Source organism: Rhinopithecus bieti, unplaced genomic scaffold (assembly GCF_001698545.2).
Source record: "Rhinopithecus bieti isolate Rb0 unplaced genomic scaffold, ASM169854v2 scaffold_34452, whole genome shotgun sequence".
Lineage (NCBI taxonomy): Eukaryota > Metazoa > Chordata > Mammalia > Primates > Cercopithecidae > Rhinopithecus > Rhinopithecus bieti.
The window spans coordinates 211,741-233,705 of record NW_016814605.1 but is presented as its reverse complement, the minus strand read 5'-3'; the positions used below and the strand labels follow the sequence as shown (position 1 = coordinate 233,705).

At 43.0% G+C, this 21,965-nt stretch overlaps 1 pseudogene across 1 annotated transcript; it reads left to right on the top strand.

Moving 5' to 3' along the window:
• The first annotated feature begins 11,475 nt into the window (after window positions 1-11,475).
• LOC108514931 (Ig heavy chain V-I region 5-like) lies at window positions 11,476-11,994 on the top strand (annotated as a pseudogene). The gene is made up of 2 exons (XR_001881378.1): window positions 11,476-11,533; window positions 11,675-11,994. The product of XR_001881378.1 is annotated as an Ig heavy chain V-I region 5-like (transcript).
• The last annotated feature ends 9,971 nt before the right edge of the window (window positions 11,995-21,965 follow it).

The following is a 21,965-nucleotide window of genomic DNA, read 5'->3' as shown; positions in this document are numbered from 1 at the left end:
ACCCCCAAGGAAGCAGATGTGTGAGGCTGAGCCACCCAGATGCTCCTCCTGGTGCCTCTATCTGCTGAGGGCATTTCTCAAACTCAGGCTTTGAAAGCCATTGGGAGATTTTTGTAGAGGGGACCAGGGAGGCTCCTCTGAACCCTAAGCCTCTTTCATCCTCATCCCCAGCAGAAAAGATGTGACAATGCCTGTCCTGAAAGAATAAAGAAGAGAGATAAGTCCACCTGAGGAGTGTGTGTTATGGAATAATTGGAATTTGTTCAGCAAAAGAGAAGCCATTCTCAGTATTTCAAGGAGAAATTGTTCAAGCTGAATAAATTAGAGTCTAAACCACAGTCTTTCCAAAGCCTATGGCATGTTATTCATGAAGCAGGTTCCAGAGACAGGGGATTCTCAGGTGCTCCTCCAGAAGCCAGAGTGCACCTGCCCCTGGTGGTATGTGCTGAGTACGGTGTGATGATCCTCGGATCCATCTGGGAAGCCCAGGGCTGGGCTGCTGATGCTCTCAGCTGACTGCAGCACCTCTCCAGGGGTGATTCTCCAATCCACAACTAACTACACACACACACACACACACACACACACACACACACACACACACACACATCTATACTTTAAGTTCTGGGTTACATGTGCAGAACGTGCAGTTTTGTTACCTAGATATACACACACCATGGTGGCTTGCTGCACACATCAACCTGTTACTTACATTAGGTATTTCTTCTAATGCTATACCTCCCCTAGCCCTCCCACCCCCAACAGGCCCTGGTGTGTGATGTTCCCCTCCCTGCGTCCACGTGTTCTCATTGTTCAACTCCCACCTGTGAGTGAGAACATGTGGTGTTTGGTTTTCTGATCTTGTGATAGTTTGCTGAGAATGATGGTTTCCAGCTTCATCCATGTCCCTGCAAAGGACATGAACTCATCCTTTTTTTTATGGCTACATAGTATTTCATGGTATATATGTGCCAAATTTTCTTAATCCAGTCTATCATTGATGGACCTTTCGGTTGGTTTCAAGTCTTTGCTATTGGGAATAGTGCCGCAGTAAACATTACATGTGCAATTGTGTAGACAAAAGATTTCATATCCTTTGCGGATTATGGCCCAGTAATGGGATATGCTGGCGTCAAATGGTATTTCCTAGTTCTAGATCCATTGAGGAATAGCCACACTGTCTTCCCACAATGGTTAACTAATTTATACTCCTACCACAGGTAAAAAGCGGTTCCTATTTCCACCAACCTCTCCAGCATCTGTTTGGTTTTCCTTGACTTTTAATGATCAACCATTTCTAACTGGCGTTGAGATGGTATCTCATTGTGGGTTTTGATTTGCATTTCTTCTAATTGACAGGTGGATGAAAAGGGATTTTTTTCGTATGTTTGTTGTCCGGCATAAATGTCTTCTTTAAAAATGTGGTCTGTTCATATCCTTTGCCCACTTATTTGATGGGTTGGTTTTGCTTTTTTTGTAAATTTGTTGAGTTTTTGTAGGGTTCTGGATATTAGGTCCCTTTGTTAGATGAGCAGATTGCAAAAATTTTTCTCCATTCTGTCAGGTTGGCACTGTTCACTCTGATGATAAGTTTCTTAATTGCTATTGCAGGGAAGCTCTTTAGGCTTAATTAGATCCCATTTGTCAATTTTTGGCTTATTGTTGCAGTTGCTTTGGTTGTTTTTAGACAATGGTGTCTTTGACCATGGCCTACTGTTCCTGAATGGTTATGCCTAGTTTTTCTAGGGTTTTTATGATTCTAAGGTCTTACTTTAAAAGTGCTTTGATCCATTCTTGAGTTGATTTTTGTATAGGTATGAGGAGGGGTCTAGTTCAGTTTTCTGTTATGGGCTAGCCAGTTTTCCTGACACCCATTTATTAAATAGGGATTCCTTTTCTCCATTGCTTGTGGTGTGTTCCAGTTTGTCAAAGATCAGATGGTGGTAGTGTGTGGTGTTATTTCTGAGGGCCTCCGTTCTGTTCCATTGGTTCTACTATCTTTTTTACCAGTACCATGCTGTTTTGCTTTACTATTAGCCTTGTAGTAAAGTTTGATCAGGTAAACATTGATGCCTCCAGGGCCTTTGTCTTTTGCTCTCAAGGGGATTGTCTTGGCTATATGGGCTCTTTTTTGGTTCCATAGAGTTTAAAGTATATTTTTTTCCAATTCTCTGAAGAAAGGTCCAGGGTTTGGCTTAATAGGGTAGCATTGATCTGTAAAATTATTTGGGCACGTATGGGCCATTTCACGATATTGATTCTTTCCCTATATTCATGGGAACATGGAATGTTTTCCTTTGTTTGGTGTCCTTCATATTCCTTGAGCCGGTAGTTTTGTAGTTCTCCTTAAGAGGTTCTTCATATTCCCTTTTAGTTGTATCTTAGGTATTTTATCCTCTTAGTAGCCAATTGTGAAAGGGAGTTCACTTCATCGGATTTGGCTCTCTGTTTGTCTGTTATTTTTGTATAGGAATGCTGTGATTTTGGCATATTGGTTTTGTATTCCTGAGACTTTTGCTGAAGTGGCTTAAGGAGATTTGGAGGCTTTGAGATGATTGAAGGTTTTATAAATATAACATCATGTCATCTGCAAACAGAGGACCAATTGAATCCCTCTTTTCCCTATTTTGAATTGCTTTATTACTTTCTTCCTTGCCTGATTGCCCTGGCAAACTTCCATTACTATGTTGAATAAGAAGGGTGAGTGATGAGAGGACATCCTTGTATTGTGCTGTTTTCAAAGGGGAAATGCTTCCAGTTTTTGCCACATTCCAGGTAATCATTACGGGTTTGTCATAAAATAGGCTTTATTCATGTTGAGATACGTTCTAATGATACCTAGTTTATTGAGAGTTTTAGCATGAGAGGTGTTATTTTTCGGAAGGCCCTTTTCTGCATATAATTGGATAATCATGTGGTTTTTGTCATTGTTCTGTTTATGTGATTTATTACATTTATGATTTGTGTATGTTGGAACCGCCTTGCCCCAGGATGAAGCCCCCACTTGGACGTGGGTGGATAAAGCTTTTTGATGTGCTGCTGGATAAGCTTTTGATGTGCTGCTGGATTTGATTTGTCAGTATTTTACTGAGGACTTTTCATTGATGTTCATTAGGGATATTGGCCTAAAATTCTCTTTTTTATTATGTCTTTGCCAGGCTTTGGTTTCAGGATGATGCTGGCCTCATGAAGTGGGTTAGGGAGGATTCCTTCTTTTTCTGTTGACCGGAATAGTTTCAGAAGGAATGGTACAAGCTGCTCTTTGTACCTCTGGTAGAATTTGGCTGTGAATCCATCTGGTCCTGGACTTTTTTTTAGTCGGTATGTGATCAATAATTGCCTCAATTTCAGAACCAGTAATTGGTCTATTCAGAGATTCAACTTCTTTCTGGTTTAGTCTTGGGAGGGTGTATGTGTCCAGGAATGTATCAATTTCTTCTAGATTTTCCAATTTATTTGCGTAGAAGTGTTTATAGTATTTTCTGATGATAGTTTGCATTTCTGTGGGATCGGTAACTCCATGTGTTTTACTTCAGGTATCAGTGTACTCTGACTTTCCAGTCTCATGGGAGGGCCTCTTGTTGAACAACTCTAAAGAAACCATAGAGAGAAAATAGGTTTTGGAAAACGTGCTCCTAGAAGTGATAGTAATGATGAGGAATTGACAACTGACAGGCAAGTAAGGTGACTCTCCACAAGGCCTAAAATTTGCCAGTTATGATTTAACCCAGAATATGTTTGAATGTGCTTTCAACTATTACCAGCATGTTGGGGGTCATAACAAGAAAACTTTATATTAAGTCATAGATAAAATGGGAAAATCAGGAAATTGTATGAAATATACAATAAGGCTGTGTATGATGGCTCAGGCCTGTAATCCTGTGATAGTTGATACGGTGTCAACTTGATTAGATTGAAGGATTCAAGTATTGTTCCTTGCTGTGTCTGTCAAGGTGTTGCCAAAGGAGATTTTTATTTTAGTCAGTAGGCTGGGGAAGGCAGACCCCCCGATTAATCTGGTGGGCATCATCTAATCAGCTGCCAGTGAACATAAAGCAGGCAGAAAAAGGTGAAAAAGTGAGGCTGGCCCAGCCTTTCTACATCTTTCTCCTGTGCTGGATACTTCCTGCCCTCGAATATTGGACTACAAGTTCTTCAGTTTTGAGACTCAAATTGGCTCTCCTTGGTCCTCAAGCCTGCAGACAGCCTATTGTGGGGCCTTGTGATCCTGTAAGTTAATAAGTAATAAACTCATAAATATGAGTTATATATAAACTAATATATATGAATTATATATAAATCCATATATATTATGAATTATATGTAAACTCACATATATAATATGAATTTATGTATTGATTATATTACGTATTAACTTACATATATATGTCATATATATATCCTATCATTCTGTCCCTCTAAAGAATCCTCACTAATACAGATTTTGGTACCAGGAGTGGTTCTACACTAACAGAATATTAAGAATGCAGTTCTTTCATTAGTTTTGGGGTTTCTGGAGTTTCTTTGGTTGTGGGGTTTCTAGAGTTGGCTGCTTAATGTGATTAAATCCCAAAATGCTAAGGATTGTACTTTTAATAGTATGGAGAACAATGATAGTCCTTGACATGAACTGTTTAGAGAGTTCTAGAAAACAAATGCATTTGACACTCCTGAATCATCATTGATGAGAGGCAAGGAGTTTAGTGACTCTATACTTAGTACCCTTGACAAACGCTTTGCAAATCTATTTGATTTGCGAGGGAAGCACCTGCATCTTTGAAGAGCCCTGTAAAGGCTCTTCTCTGTATGTCAGATCTAACGGTGAGAATTGCAGTCACTCAATTACAAAATTTAAATACAATTGGGAATAATTGGACCCTGAAGTGGCAGGGGCCAAGTGGTGGTACCCAACCCTCAAAGGCACGGTGGGCATACCTACTGTAATGGACAGAAGAGAGAAAGCAGCAATCAGAATAGTCTGACTCCCGTAGAGCTCTGGCATTGGCTAATTAATCATAGTGCTCCTAGAAGTGAAATTGGTAGGAAATCTAATGCATTCCTACTTAATTTACATAAGGAGACAACTTCTAGGTCAAACAGACAAAAGACTAGTTGGAATTACAGAAACAGAGATTCATGGTCCATCCATCAATTTCCAGACTTGAGCCAGTTTACAGACCCAGAACACCTTGAATGAAGGGGAGGCCAGGTCCCCTTGAAGAAGGACCCCACTTCATTACTGACCATTTATGAAGTTAATCTTTCTCCCGTCCTTCCCCCAAATAGACCTCTGGCCTTTTACCAGGGTAACTGTGCATTGGGGAAAGGGAAATGATAAGATATTTCAGGGACTACTGGACACTGGCTCTGACCTGAAGTTGATTCCACCCACAACGTCATTGCAGTCCTCCAGCTAAAGTAGAGGCTTATGGAAGTCGGGTAATTAATGGAGTTTTAGCTGAGGTTCAATATAGTGGATGCAGTGGGTCTCTGGACTTATCCTGTGGTCATTTCCCCAATGCCAGAATGCATAATTGATATAGACACACTTAGCAGCTGGCAGAACCCCCACATTGACTTCCTAACTGGTACAGCGAGTGCTATTACGGTGGGAAAGGCCAAATGGGAGCCATTAGAGCTGCCTCTACCCAGAAAGATAGTAATTCAAAAACAGTATTATATCCCTTGAGGGACTGCAGAGATTAGTGCCAACATCAAGGACTTGAAAGATTCAAGGGTGGGGATTCCTACCATATCCCCATTCACCTCTCCCATTTGGACTGTGTAGAAGACATAGGTATCATGGAGAATGACTGTGGATTATTGTAAGCTTAAATAAGTGGTAACTCCAATTGCATCTGCTGTACCAGATGTGGTTTCATTGCTTGAGCAAATTAACACATCTGTACCTGGTATGCAGCCACTGACTTGGCAAATAAGTTTTTTTCCATTCCTATCCATAAGGCCCACCAGAAGCAAGTTGCCTTCAGCAGGCAAGACCAGCAATATGCCTTTACTGACCTACCTCGGGGGCATATCAACTCTCCAGCTTTGTGTCATAATGTTATTTGAAGAGAACTTGATCGCTTATTGCTTCCGCAAGGTATCACACTGGTTCATTACATTAATGACATTAAGCTGGTTTGATCCACTGAGCAAGAAATAGCAAACACACTGGACTTACTGGTGAGACATTTGTGTGACAGGATGGGAAATAAATCCAACTAAAATTTAGGGATCTTCTACCTCAGTAAAATTTCTAGGAGTCCAGTGGTGTGGGGTCTGTCGAGATATTTCTTCAAAGGTGAAGAACAAGCTGCCACATTTGGCCCCTCCTACAATGAAGAAGGAGGCTCAACACCTAGTGGGCCTATTTAGATTTTGGAGGCAACACATTCCTCATTTGAGTGTTACTCCTGCCCATTTATCAAGTGATGCAAAAGGTTGCCCATAATCATTGGGGTTCAGAAAAAGAGAAGGCTCTGTATCAGGTCCAGGCTGCTGTGCAAGCCACTCTTGCACTTGGGACATATCACCCACCAGATCCAGTTGTGCTTCAGGTGTCTGTGGCAGATAGGGAGGCTATTTTGAGCCTTTGGCAGACCCCCATGTGTGAATCACAGTGCGGGCCTCTAGGATTTTGGCACAAGGCTCTGTCATCTTCTGCAGATAACTACTCTCCTTTTGAGAGAGCTCTTGGTCTGTTACTGGGCTTTGATGGAAACTGATCATTTGACTATGGATCAACAAGTCACCATGCGACCTGAACTGCCCATCATGAAGTGGGTGCTTTCTGACCCATTTAGCCATAAAATGGGCCATGCACAGCAGTATTCCATCATCAAATGGAAGTGGTATATATGTGACTGGGCTTGAGTAAGTCCTGAGGGCACAAGTAAGTTACATGAGGAAGTGGCTCAAATGCTCATGGTCTCTACTCCTGCCACCCTGCCTTCCCTCCCACAGCCTGCACCAATGGCCTCATGGGGAGCTCCCTACGATCAGTTGAGGGAGGACGAGAAGACTAGGGCCTGGTTCATAGATGGTTCTGCACCATATTCAGGCACCACCAAAAGTGGACAGCTGCAGCACTACAGCCCTTTTCCAGGGACATCCCTGAAGTACAGCAGTGAAGGGAAATTTTCCCAGTGGGCAGAACACTGAGCAGTGCACCTGGATGTGCACTTTGCATGGAAGGAGAGATGACCAGATGTGTTTTTATATAGTGATTCACTGGCTGTAGACAATGGTTTGGCTGGATGGTGAGGGACTTGGAAGAATCATGACTGGAGGATTGGTGACAAAGATATTTGGGGAAGAGGTATGTAGATAGACTTCTCTGAGTAGTCAAAAACTGTGAAGATATTTGTATCCCGTGTGAGTGTTCACTAACGGGTGACCTCAGCAGAGGAGGATTTTGATAATCAAGTGGATAAGATGACCCGTTCTGTGGATACCACTCAGCCTCTTTCCCCAGACACCCCTGTCATAGCCCAATGAGCCCATGAACATAGTGGCCATGGTGGCAGGATGGAGGCTATGCATGGATTCAGCAATGTGGATTTCTACTCACCAAGGCTAGCCTGTCTATGGACACTGCTGAGTGCCCAATTTGCCAGCAGCAGCAGAGACAAACACTGAGCCTTTTGTATAGCACCATGCCCCCGGGTGAGCGGCCAGCAACCTGGTGGCAGGTTGATCATATTGGACCTCTTCCATCATGGAAAGGGCAGAGGTTTGTCCTCACTGGAATAGGCACTTACTCTGGATATGGATTTACCTAACTGTACGCAATGCTTCTGCCAAGACTACCATTCATAGACTCATGGAATGCCTTATCCACCATCACATTATTCCAAATAGTATTGCCTCTGACCAAGCACTCACTTTACAGGGAAAGAAGTGCAGCAGTGGGCTCATGCTCACGGAATTCACTGCTCTTACCGTGTTCCCCATCATCCTGAAGCAGCTGGATTGATAGAATGGTGGAATTGCCTTTTGAAGTCACAGTTACAAGACCAACTAAGTTACAATACTGTGCAGAGCTGGGGCAAAGTACTCCAGAAGGCCTTGTAGGCTCTGAATCAGCCCCCAATGTACGGTGCTATTTCTCCCATAGTCAGGATTTACAGGTCCCGGAATCAAGGGGTAGAAGTGAAAGTGGAACCACTCCCTATCACCCCAGTGATCCACTAGCAAAATTTTTGCTTTCTGTTCCCACGACATTATGTCCTGCTTTACTAGATGTCTTAGTTCCAGAGGGAGGAATGCTGCCACCAGGAGACACAATAGCAATTCCATTAAACGGGAAGTTAAGATGGCCAGCTGGACACTTTGGGCTCCTCCTACCTTTAAGTCAACAGGCTAAGAATGGAGTTACAGTGTTGGCTGCAGTGATTGACCCAGACTATCAAGATGAAATCAGTCCACTACTCCACAATGGAAGTGAGAAAGAGTATGTATGGAATATAGGAGATCCATTAGGGCATCTCTTGGGATTATCATGCATTCTGATTAAGGTCAATAGGAAACTATTACACCCCAAACCAGGTAAGATGATAAATGGTCCAGATCCCTCCGGGGTTACAACCTGCTGAGGTGCTTGCTGAAGGCAAAGGGAATATAGAATGAATAGTGGAAGAAGGTAGTCATCAATACCAGGTATGACCATGTGACCAGCTGCAGAAATGAGGACTGAAACTGTCATGAGTATTTCCTTCCTCTTTTGTTAAAAACATGTTTGTGCATGTATACACTTGTACTAAGAAAATATCTTCATTTAATTTCGTTATTCTTTATCAGGTGACATAAGAGTTATTGACTTCATATCAGCATTTAAGTACTATTCACTTTATGTAATAGTATTTGGGTTGGGGATTGGTGCATTTCTGGTTGTAGGAAGGATAGTTGTATTATGTTAGGGGTAATTATGTCCCTATTATTGTCCTTATTTTAAGATTATGTATGATCTCAGGAGATGTGTATGGGTTCAAGTTGACAAGGGGTGGACTTGTGATGGTTGATACTGAGTGTCTACTTGACTGGACTGAAGGATGTAAAGTATTCATCCTGGGTGTGTCTGTGAGAGTGTTGCCAAAGGAGATTAACATTTGAGCCAGTGGGCTGGGAAAGGCAGACCCATCCTTAATCTGTGTGGGCACAATCCAATCAGCTGGCAACATGGTAGACTATAAGCAGGCAGAAAAATGTGAGAAGAGAGATGGACCTAGATTCCCAACATACATCTATCTCCCATGCTGGATGCTTCCTGCCCTCGAACATGGACTCCAAGTTCTCCAGTTTTGGAACTCTGGCTGGCTTTCCATGCTCCTCAGCCTGCGGATGGCCTATTGTGAGACCTTGTGATTGTATGAGTTAATACTTAATAATCTTCCTGTATTAGCCAGGGATCTCTAGAGGGACAGAACTAACAGGAGATTTANGGCTGGGAAAGGCAGACCCATCCTTAATCTGTGTGGGCACAATCCAATCAGCTGGCAACATGGTAGACTATAAGCAGGCAGAAAAATGTGAGAAGAGAGATGGACCTAGATTCCCAACATACATCTATCTCCCATGCTGGATGCTTCCTGCCCTCGAACATGGACTCCAAGTTCTCCAGTTTTGGAACTCTGGCTGGCTTTCCATGCTCCTCAGCCTGCGGATGGCCTATTGTGAGACCTTGTGATTGTATGAGTTAATACTTAATAATCTTCCTGTATTAGCCAGGGATCTCTAGAGGGACAGAACTAACAGGAGATTTATATGTATACACACACACACACACATACATACATACATACACATATATATGTATATACACACATATATACATGTATATATACACACACACACATACACACACCCATATATATGTATATACATACACACACATATACACACACACACACACACACACACACACATAAATGTAGGAAATTTCCCCCTTTTCCCTCAAAACAAGTACATCCCGCCAAATTCAGACCCCTGAATCAGCAGCATGAGGGTGTGTGCAGGGGCTCTGCCACAGTGATTTGACCACTGCTAGTCAGGCATCAGTAATACTCCCCAGAACCCCAGGCTGAAGCCCACTGATGCTGATGCAGTTCAATCCTCTTCCTCTGCAACTGCACCAGGCTGAGACGCCTTGGCCCCTGTTAAAGATGTGAGATATAATGGGTGCAAGTCTGTGTTCAGTTTTATCTAAATCCAAGTGATTTCTCCATATACATGGGTATTTGCTGGAAAGGAGATGTAGACTCTGTCCTAGATGTGAGACAGGAGGCAGGCACCTGGGTTAGGATGACGTTCCCTCACTGCTGAAGAGTAACAGGAAGGTGGCATTGATAGTGCAAGGCAGGGACACGCCCTGAGCAGCAGCTGCCCTCACTAGGAAGAAGGACTCACTGTCCTGGTGTTTCCCAAGGTCTCCCCCTCACCTGATCCCCAGGAATCCAGGCTCCTGAGGAGCTCCTTCTGAGTCCCCAGGAACACGCTGGTGGGCAGTGCAGCTCAGAACATTACTCAGGGAATATGGTATTAGTCTTTTTTTTTTTTTTTTTTTGGAGACAATGATCCCTGGATAATTTCAAGTGTATCCTAATCCATGCTTCTGTAATTGGAGGAAGATACAAGTGACTTTTTTATTTTTAAAGTAATCAGATCTAGCATCACTAGTCAGCCTTTCATGCTGATGAATCCTGGGAAGAAATAACCAATGACAGAAAAGGGAATAGGAAACGGAGGTCCTGAAACCAAAACTAAGATGCATTCCATAAAATCCCTGGCATTAAAGAGGTCCATAGGTTTGGATAATGGTAGGTCTGTGAGCAATACACACTTTGAGGACTTAGGGTATCAACTTTGTGCATCTGCAGGGAATTGCTTGAACAGATAGTGATAATAATAATAATGAATTAAAGTCATTCCAAAATACTGAAAGTATTTGAAAACGGAAATATATTTAGCATTATCTTGATATATTTTCTTTTTTTTTAAAGGGACGAAACAATTTCATACTCACAGAAATGTTGTAAGTATACCACAATGTATCCCCTTCCCTTTCAGAGCATATCAGATACAAGATGATCACACCCTCTAAAACTTTACTATCAGTTTCCTACAAAGAAGAATATTTTCCTAAATAATCCCAATACACCAATGGAATATATTATTTCATCAGGTACTCAGCAGTATTTCAAATTTTGAGAAGTATCAAAAAATGTGCTCTGTTACCAAGTGGTCCCCAGGAAGAAACACGTTATTTACAGACATATCTGTGCTGCCCTGGTTTGACCTGGGACCCTAAAGACATTGTTGCCTTGCTGAGTTACTGAGATGAGCCAGTTGGGCAGCTGTGCCCAGCCTGCCCCTTCCCCTGCTGATTTGCATGTTCCCAGAGCACAGTCCCCTGTTTTGAAGACTTCTTAATAGGCTGGTCACACCCTGTGCAGGAATCAGTCTCAGTCAGGACACAGCATGGACATGAGGGTCCCCACTCAGCTCCTGGTGCCCCTGCTGCTCTGGCTCCCAGGTAAGGAAGGAGAACACCAGGAATTTGTTCCTAGTGTTTAGGAACTCAACCAGTGTGCTCAGTAGTGTCTGGAACTTCAGGGAAGTCCTCTGATAACATGATTAATAGTAAGAATATTTGTTTTTATGTTTCCAACCTCAGGTGCCAGATGTGATATCCAGATGACCCAGTCTCCATCCTCCCTGGCTGCATCTGTAGGAGACAGTCACTATCACTTGCCAGGCGAGTCACAGCATTGGTAAAAAATTATTCTGGTATCAGCAGAAACCAGGGAAAACCCCTGTGCTCCTAACTCATGCTGCGACCAAATTGCAGACGGGGTCCCATCTCGGTTCAGTGGCAGTGGATCTGGGACAGAGTTCACTCTCACCATCAGCAGCCTGCAGCCTGATGATTTTGCCGCTTATTACTGTCAACAGCATTACAGTGACCCTCCCACTGTGTTGCAAGTCATAACATAAACTACACAGGGAAGCAGATGTATGAGGCTGGGCTGCCCCTGCTGCTCCTCCTGGTGCTCTCATCTGCTGAAAGCAATTCTCAAATTGCAGTCAAACTTTGAAGGTCATTGGAAAATTTTGGTAGAAGGGTCTATGAAGCCTCCTGTATATCTTAACTGTCTTTCCTTCTCCTCATCCCCAGTAGCACAGACATGGCAAAGTCTCTCCTGATTTCATCAAGAAGAGATTATTACACCTGAGGAGTCTGAGTTATGGTGTCAGTTGGAAATAATATCTCAAAGAATAAGCCACTCTTGAAATTCCAAGTAGGATTATTTTTCTAAATATAGGGAATGAGAGTGTAAATGACAGCTTTTAAAAGGCCTGGGAGTATGGTAGTCAAAGATGCAAATACAAGAAGAGAAAGATCCTTTGGATCTCCTCGAGAATCCACAGTGCATCTTCCATAGAAGGTGTAATTGCCAATCATGTGATCTTCAGACATGTCTGGGAAGTCCAGGTTCGGGGCTGCTGATGCTCTGCTTGGAGGGCCTGCCTGAATTTTCCAGCATTTGCTTACAATTGAAAAGCAAGCATCTTATTCCAGAGGGAACTAGCACATGCAGAGATCCAGATTTAACAACCACACCTTTGCTTCATGGACATTGCCCTCTTTGACTTTTCCCACAGCCTTTTTCATTCACTGTGCTTCTGCTGACCCCTCATGGCCATTTCTGTGCCTCACTGCTGTCTCTGAAGCTGGGAAGCCGCTCTGCCTGCACATGAGAAATGAGCATCACCTAGAACAGCCCTCAATCAGGGGGAACAGGTGAGGTGTATAAACACCCCAACTCCCTCACCTCTCAGGTGGAATAGCCCAGAGGCATTCTCTTATGTTTCCATGTGGGCTGCAGCTCTTGTGGTCCTCATGAGTAGCTGCTGGCAGACGGGCCTTTCACCATCCAGCATCTCTTCCCTGCCTCACTTTCTGCCTTCAGTCTCAGGGTTTCCTGCAGCTTGTAATTATGGTGCTCACATGGGAATCTTGTCATTAGAAACCCAATCTAAGACTATAGGCAAATCCTCGTTAGAGGAGGTGTCTGTTGTCAAATTGTTGGTACTTCTCTTCTTATAATGGGTAGAGAAATTTAGAACATGTCAACAACATTTTTTTTTTTAAACCAGTGTCTCATAGATTCTGATTAAGTACCAATTCCTTTCTTCTGGGTCACAAAATCACAGGAGCCCCTAATAAATAGCCCCACACTGTGAGGTCCATATTAGAGCAGCAGCAGGAGAAGAATCCTCCAGCCCAGGAAACCCCCAGACCAGAGGGCCCTGACTCGTTCCCTCCAGCTCTCTCACTTTATAAAGCTGTTGGCTGCTCCCTGTTCTTCCTTCTCCCAGCTGTGTGACTTTGGATTCTTCTTTAGGGAAGGACAGTTGGCAGACAATTAGGGGGTTGGTAGTCTGAGTAAAGTACTTTCCCCCCATGAAAAGATGTTCACCTTCTACCCTCTGGAAACATAAAATTAGCTTTATAGGGCAAAAGGAACTTAAAATGAGCCCCTTGTGCAGTTTCTTCTACACAATGCAACTTTCTCCAAGATTTCTCTGAGCAGCTTTATTTCAGACTTGAGGACAGGGTCACATCATTCCTTGCCCTGACCTCTTCCTCCTCTCTTCTATTAGTTTCCATGTCTGATTCCAACCTTCCCTCTTTCTTCCTAGTTAGATTGTGCCCTGCAAATGTAATTTGTCCTCCTACTATGGAAACCCCACCCTCCTCAGGAGTAATGAGATCTGACTCCTAGGCTCTCAGACGCCTGCAACGTACAAACTCAGTCGAGGGGTTTACCCAGGAGATTTTCTCCCTAAATGGAGTTCTGGTGCTAGCTCTCTTTACAGTAAACTGAGCTCTGCCTTTTGTCCAAATTGAAACCAAAGGCTAACAAGTTGGAAAAGGCTGAGAGATCAGAGAGAAACATCTTCTCAGAGAGGCAAATGCCATTCTTTCACCTTTTGTGAGTTTCCTACAACAGCTGTAACAAATCACTACGTCATTACTGGCTTCAAACAACATAGGATTATTCTTCTACAATTCTGAAAGAGAGAAATCTCACACAGGTCTCTTTGGGCTAAAATCAAGCTTTCCTGTGGACACCATGGGGAAGAGCTTGTTTTCTTGCCTTTTCCATCTTTTAGAAGCTGCTGTCTTTCGTTGGCCAGGGCCTTCCCTCACATCACTCATCTTCTTCATAGTCACATCTCCTCTGCAAATCTGACCCTCCTTCCTTCCTCTTATGAGGACAATTATGATTATGCGGGATCCAAAATATACTCTAAGATATTATTCACATCTCGAGATCCTTCATCACATTTGCCAAGTTTTTCTACCATAAAATTCCCCACCAATCTTTTTATGTATAGCTTTGAAAGTTAATCAAGAAGATTGGAAATGGCCATTGCACCTTTAGTCTGGATTTTCCATGAGCACTTTTTGTTATTTTTCTAGGGCTGCTGTAACAAATTGCCAACCACTTAGTGGCATAAAAATAGAGTGTCCAGAGGCCTTTCTGCAGACATCTGGCTGGCTCTGGGGTGACCTCTGTTCCAGCCTCTGGAGTGGAGCCCTGGGAATGGGGCAGCATCACTGGCCCTGCTCAGTCCAGCCATAGCCCCCATGGGACCCGAGGCATCTATGTCACCCCCACCACTTCCTGGCAGCCACAGGTGGAGTAAGCCTGCCTGCCCTGGGAGACTCCTGGAGAGGGGTTCTGGTTAAGGTCATCAGGCATGCAAATAGACTCCAGGGAAACCTGTGCTTATTTAAATCTTGGGATTTGCACCCTGCTTATACAGAGCCATGACGGGAACGACCTGCCAACCACACTCCCCTTGCCCCCAGGTCTAGAAGCAGCAGGTTCCCTGGACACTCCAAGATGCACTTCCTGGCCCTGCTCCTCTGCCTCCTGGTGATGGGCTTTCAGGGTGAGTGCATTTCCCACTGCAGACCATGCAGGGGCTTTAGCCCTGGACACAGGGATAATGAGCTCAAATGTGCTTTGGAAATTATAGTGTAACATATATAAGTGATTTGCCTTAACTCTCATTAGGAAACTGAAGCACAGAGTCCAGGGCTAACCAGGAGGCAGAGGAGCATATAGCCCTGAACCTGTTCCCAGCCTCCCTGAGGACCATGGAGCCTCTGTCCCTGCTCATACCCAAAGCCCACCTCTCTTCTGAGCTCACTGGGGTACTGATCAGGCTGTGAAGAATGAACCTGACCATTAGCCCCTCAGGGTGGGGCTCTACCATGCTTATATCCCCTTTCACAGGTGCCCTGGTCCTGAGAACCTCTCCCCAGCCAATTCTATCTTGATTCTGATCAAATGCAAAGATGTGAGGGCCCAGGAGTACTAATTTCTGTCACGTTTAAGCATGGCAGGGTCTTCTAAGGAACAGGACAGGTTTCTGGAAATCCTTTCAGAGAAGTAATGCATTGTGCTGCCTGAATGAGGTGTCATTGCAGGGGGCAGACTATCCTGACTCCATTTGCAGAGACTCTGGCAGCATCTGGAGGTGATTTTGTCTCTATCTCCTGCAGAAGCAGCACAGATGTAGGCACCTGCATGACCTAGGACCAACAGAGATCCCAGGAGGCTCCCAGGCTACTGCTCTTTGGGGCCTCTTCCCAGGCTGCTGGAACCACTTCTAGTTTCCAGGGAAGTTTCTGGCTTTTTCTTCTCCCTTTCCGTCCATGGAGTGAAAGCTGAAGACATTGGAGTGTTTTCCTACCAGCAGCCCTTCAGTTGGCTTCTTACAGTGACAAGTCCCCAAGCAAAAATACACTTTCTGGATGGAAGATTTTGCCCTGATGCAAAGACACTTGCTTCCTGCAGAAGCCATAATCTGAGAGTGTGAAGAGTCCATATTGTAGCTGTCTTTGACCTCAGAGTCTGTGATTTCTGGCCTGTTGATGCAGGGGAAGACTGAAGAGTTAGTACTTCACGTTTATGCCCCATCTACAAAGAGGGAGAGGCAAAGGGGTGTGAAGCTAAGGCGTTTCCTAGACAGGTGCTTTACCTGGCATGATATATTAATTTTTCCATTTTCTTGCAGCATATCAGAGCACACCAAAACTTCAAGGAGTGTCAGAGCACTCCAAAACTTCAAGGAGTGAAACAACAATTTATTATTTGTTGTGATTTTATGGGTTGGTTGGGAGGTTTTTCTGCTGCTTGGCCTGGGCTTTCTCATGCAGCTGCAGTCAGCTGAATGGTTTTTATGTGTCATTAACTGAACTAACTATTTTTATGACAAGTATGTTTTTATTCTCATCTTCAGCTGAAAATACTGAGGTAGGGAGAGGTCATGAAATGCGTCCAGGGTCATCCAAATTGTAAGCCAGGATTCTACTCAGAAAATCTGACTCACAGAAGTCAGTGAGGAGTGTGACAAGATAGGGATTCTGCAAGGCTAGCTGGATGGGACACTCTGTAAGAGGTCCCAGAACTGTTGCTAGAGAGTGGAGTGGTCCCCGTGCAACAATTGGAGCACACAATTTTGTCTCTTAACACCTTCAATACGTTCATGAATACATATGAAGGTAAATAGTGTGATTAAAATGGCATTTTCGGTAACTAAGACTTAAAGAAAAAAAATGTTACTTTATGTGACTCCTAAGATAATGACAAGGAAACAAGAGTATAGTATGAAGGCAAAAGAGAAAACACTAGACTGAGGCCTTTGGATAGTAGGTTGAGACTCCTGGTAATGGAGAACACGTGGCATCTTCTTTCAGGAGATGCGAACAAGCAGGGAAAGGAAATGTTAACTAGAGCAAAATCTTGGTTACTCACAAGAAGCCTAAGAGGAAATGAGAGGTCTTCTTCCTGAACGCCAGAAGGCAGAGAAAAAAACTCAATGAAAAAACAAAACAAAACAAAACAAAAAAATGAACAAGAGAACTAAGAGGAATTGCATGCTCAACACATTCCACCAAATACCTTGTAACCAACAGAGATGGAGCCAATAATCTCATTCCTCAAATGTATTCCAAATCTCGCCTTTCCCTGATCTTCACCCCCACAGTAGTGAAACTTCCATCATCTACATCTTAGACCACAGCCAGGCTCTCCTCAGATCACCCAGCTTATTCCCTCACCCACCTGCAGTCTACTCCCAATTCAGTAGCCAAAGTGATCTTTTAAATAGATGAATCGTGCTTCTCCAGGGTCAAAATCACACAAAAGTTTCCACATCACACAGAGTAAAAGGCCAATTCCTTCCAATGCCTATCTGGCCCCACCTTCCCTGGACCCTCCCTGTTACTTATGCAACCTCTTTCATGGCTCTGTCCTCTGACTCACTGGACTCCGGACTCAACTCTCTGGTTTCCCGGTTCTGCCCTAAACAAGCCTCACGTGGTTCCACCCTTGGAGCTCTACTCTCACTGGTCCCTCAGCAGCGATGCTTTTCTCCAGACACCTCTTGAGCTCCCTCCCCGACTCTCAAAGATGACCTAGAACGTCCCATCTTAATGATCTCTCTGAATGTGTTCATAGGACAGCCTACTCCATGCTTTTGTTGGAGACATTTTTCACATTCTGCCTTATGATATAATTTATTTCTTTATGATTTTGCACTTGATAGGCTGACTTCTTCTAGTGGAATTTAAGCTTCATGAAGTCAGGGGCCATTGTCTATTATTTGCATTGCTGTATCCCAGTGTAAAGGGAGTACCTGGCAAACAGTAGGTGCTCAGTGGGGGACACTCTTCTCAGGAGTCTGCATATCTAGAAGTCAGGGAGGATTGTAAAGAGTGGATTAAACTGCTTGTTATATGGACAATGTTCCTTTTTCCATTTTTTATTCCTTTTTCATACCCAGTCTTTAGGAAATAATGAAAATTATAATTCTCAAAACTTATATCCTTTTCTCAAGTGATATTTTAGATTCTATTTCCTGAAAACATATAATAGCAATATAACATTATTGTACTCAATTGATTGTATTACATATATAATGATATACATACTACACAATTCATAACTACAGTGAAATTATTGACTTTCCATTAAAAGACAAAACATATCAGATTATATCAGGAGTAAAATAACTGATATTTCAGTTTTGTTAGCTAAGAAAGAAAACTGAGTATATTACTTAGATATTTAGACAAGAAAGAAAACAAATTTTCACAGTTGTTATTAATAATTTTAAATAGAATGTAATTTAAAGAGCTTCTCAGCCCGTTCAGGGGAACCTCGCTCACCACTACATGTTCACAGTTCTGAGGAAAACAAGAAAACACCAGATAAGATTCTTGTTTCCATCAGTGGTTGAAGAGAGGTTTTCAAAACTGTTAAAGGGAAAAGAGTCTGAGTCTGGGTGAATGGCTGTGTTGTACAGAATGGAGTGCTCTAGAGAAGAGAAGATGCCACCCCCAATTTTTCCTGGCCAGCTGGACAGCACCATCGTCTGTCTGCAGGGAGTGGAATCACACAATGATGATTCTGAGCCTGGAGTCTGCTTGTCTTTGCAGCTGTGGTCACTCATGTACCCACAGTGCTTGGCCTAACAAAGTAATGTCCTTTACTAGTTCTTCCAAAGAATGGAATTGTTCAAGGCTCATAGAAAAGATGGCTAAGCTGCAAAGGAAAAGTGTGTATAGAAGATGAATTTCTGATCAATGACTTCAGCGAGGTACAATCGTGCAGCAAGGAAGATGACTGGTCATGTTAGGGGAAGAAAGAGAAAAATAAACCATAGATTTTTATTTTTTCTTTCAAGAGGTTTGTACTAAACACCACCTGTCTGAGTCTAGATAATTGGTGAGGTAGGAGGACAGGGATTAAATTGAGTGTCCAGAGGGGAGAAGGTCTATCCCCATGCTGAGTCAATAGCCTTTCTGACCTGACCACTTGGGCAGGCACTTCTCAATGAAAAGAAGAGGAGTCAGGTGGTCTCTGCAGAAGCACAGCACTTCCCATGCTTCTTTGCATGTTCCTCCCAGCCATGTTGCTCTCCAGAGCCCAGATCAGTGCCTGGGTCAGAATGCAGGGCAAGAGCTGCTCAGTTAGGACCAGAGAGACTCATGGAAGCCCCAGCTCAGCTTCTGTGCCTCCTGTGCTCTAGCTCCCAGGTGAGGGGAAGAGGAGTTGGCTCTGCAATGAAACTCTCTCAACCTTCTTGGTTCCTCTGTGGCATCCCCACTGAGCAAGAACAGTAATTATAATTCAATGTAGATTAGTGACTGTGGCTATACTATGAAGATTGTGGGCTTGATCCAGTTTATATGGGTGACTTTCCTGCTTTATTCCAATCTCATGTACCTCCAGAGGAATAATGTTGATGCAGTCTCCTGACTCCTTGTCTTTGTCTTCAGGGCAAAGAGACTCTCTCCTCTGTATATGCAGTCAGAACATTGGAAGTTCCTTAGCCTTGTATCAGCAGAAACCTGGGAAAGCTCCCTGGCTTCTCATCTATGGTGGATCCAGCAGGGCAACCAGCATACTAGAGGGGTTTAGTGGTCATGGGTCAGAGGTAGACCTTAATGCCACCATCAGCTGCCTGAAGCCTGAAGATTTTTCACTTCTTTGTCTTTTTGATCTTTGTTTGTTTAAAGTCTGTTTTATCAGAAACTGGAACCCCTGCTTTTTTCTGTTTTCCATTTCCTTGGTAGATTTTTCTCCATTCCTTTATTTTGAGCATTATGTGTGTCATTGCATGTGAGATGGGACTCTTGAAAACAGCATACCAATGAGTCTTAGTTCTTTTTCCAGCTTTCCGCTCCATGTCTTTTAACTGAAGCACTTAGCCCATTTACATCTAAGGTGAGTGTGAATATGTGTGGATTTGATCCTGTCATCATGATATTAGCTGGTTATTTCACAGACTTGTTTATGTGGTTGTTTTATTGCATCACTTGTCTGAGTGCTTCAGTGTGTTTTTTCAGTGGCTGGTAATGGTCTTTCCTTTCCATACTTAGTGCTTCCTTCAGGAGCTCTTGTAAGGCAAGTTTGGTGGTGATGTATTCCCTCAGCATTTGCTTGTCTTAAAAGGATCTTATTTCTCCTCACTTATGAAGCTTAGTTTGGCCAAACATAACATTCTGGGTTGGAGTTTCTTTTCTTCTAGAATGTTGAATATTGACCTACAATCTCTTTCAGTTTGTACAATTTCTTTGAGAGATCCACTGTTAGTCTGATGGGGTTTTGTTTGTAGGTGAACTGGCCTTTATCTCCAGCTGCCTTTAAAATTTTTGCTTTCATTCTCACCTTGGGGAATCTGATGATTATGTGTCTTGGAAATGATCTTCTTGTGGAGTATCTTACTTGTGTTCTCCAAATTTCCTGAATTTGAATGTTGGCCTCTCTAGATAGGTGGGGGAATTTTTCATGGATGATATCCTGAAATATATTTTCCAGGTTTGTTCCATTTGCCCCATCTCTTTCAGGTAAACCAATCAGCGGCAGAATGGTTCTCTTTATGTAATCCAGTATCTCTTGGAGGTTTTGTTTATTTCTTTTCATTATTTTCTCTCTATTCCTGACTGCCCACCTTATCTCAGTCAGTGTTCAAGCTCTGAGATTCTTTTCTCCACATGGTATGTTGTGCTATTAATACTCATGATTTTACTGTGAAATTCCTGTAGTGTGTTTTTCAGATCTAACATGCTGGTTATGTGCTTCACCATACTGGCTATTTTGTCTCTCACCTCCAGAAATGTTTTTTTTTTTCATTATTTTTAACTTTCTTTAATTGGGTTACAACATACTCCTGCAACTCAATGAACTTTATTCCTATTCCTGTTATAAATTGTACTTCTGTCATTTCAGCCATCTCAGGTTCAGCCCAGATGTGAACCCCTGATGGAGAGGTGATGCAGTCATTTGGTGGAAAGAAATCATTCTGGCTTTTTGAGCTTTCAGTGGAGAGCTAATTGATTAATTTTTTGCGCTTAGTGCTTTGTGTATCTTCTACACAAAATCTTTTTTCACATGTATAGTCATGAAATATCTTTTTATGGCATTGTTTAAAAGCTTTATACTTTTGACTTTACGTTTCAGGTTATGATTTACAATTAATATTTGTATCAATGTAGAGGTAAAATGGGCAGGATAAGATTCATTTTGATGTAATATGGATATCCAATCGATCCAATATAATTCAGTTATCGTATTTTTTTCTACTAAATCACTGCTATGGTCTGATTGTGTCCCCTCCAAATTTCCTGTTGAAACTGAATTTTCAAGGCAACAGTATTAGACACTGGATTATTTGGTGATTAGCTCATGAGGGTTCTGCACTCATGACTAAGATTAATAAGATTAATAATGCCCAAGAAAATTGGCTTCACTTTGATACCACCCTTCATCTGCCCACCCCTCCCCACCCAAAAAAGAAAAAAAACATAAACCCACACAAAATAGCAAAATCATCAATTAGACAGCTATCCAAGAAAGAAAACAGGCCTTGGAGTGCTCTAGAATCCAATTAAAGTGCAGTAACACAATGGGAGAAAAGCCCAGAGTAATCATGCAGAAAGGATGGCTGTGAGATGACACATCTGAGAGTTTTGAGATAGCTAGGGGCAAAGAAGCAGGGGGCAATCATTATCAGCCAGGAGGCAGGGCCACTGCAGTCCCCACGGCCTGCTCTGTGGAGGACCCTACAGCCTTTGCAGCTGAGGACCTCAGGATCCCCCAAGGCAGCTCCACTCTACAGCTTTCCTGATGAAGGCCCCTTAGTGTTCATTGATAAGGATCACAGCAGCCTGCTCCAAATAGTTCTCTGGTGGTTTATGGCACTAAAAAATGCCTGCAGCCATGAGCATGTACAACACCACAGAGAGGAAGATGCTGTGATACCCTCCCTCTACATCTTCCCAAGAAGCAGCCACTGTTGTGCTGCTTGGGATGGGACTGCCTCCTGGTCCCAACTCTGCATCATCCCAGACCCAGGTTCCAGTACCTTATCCTATGTTG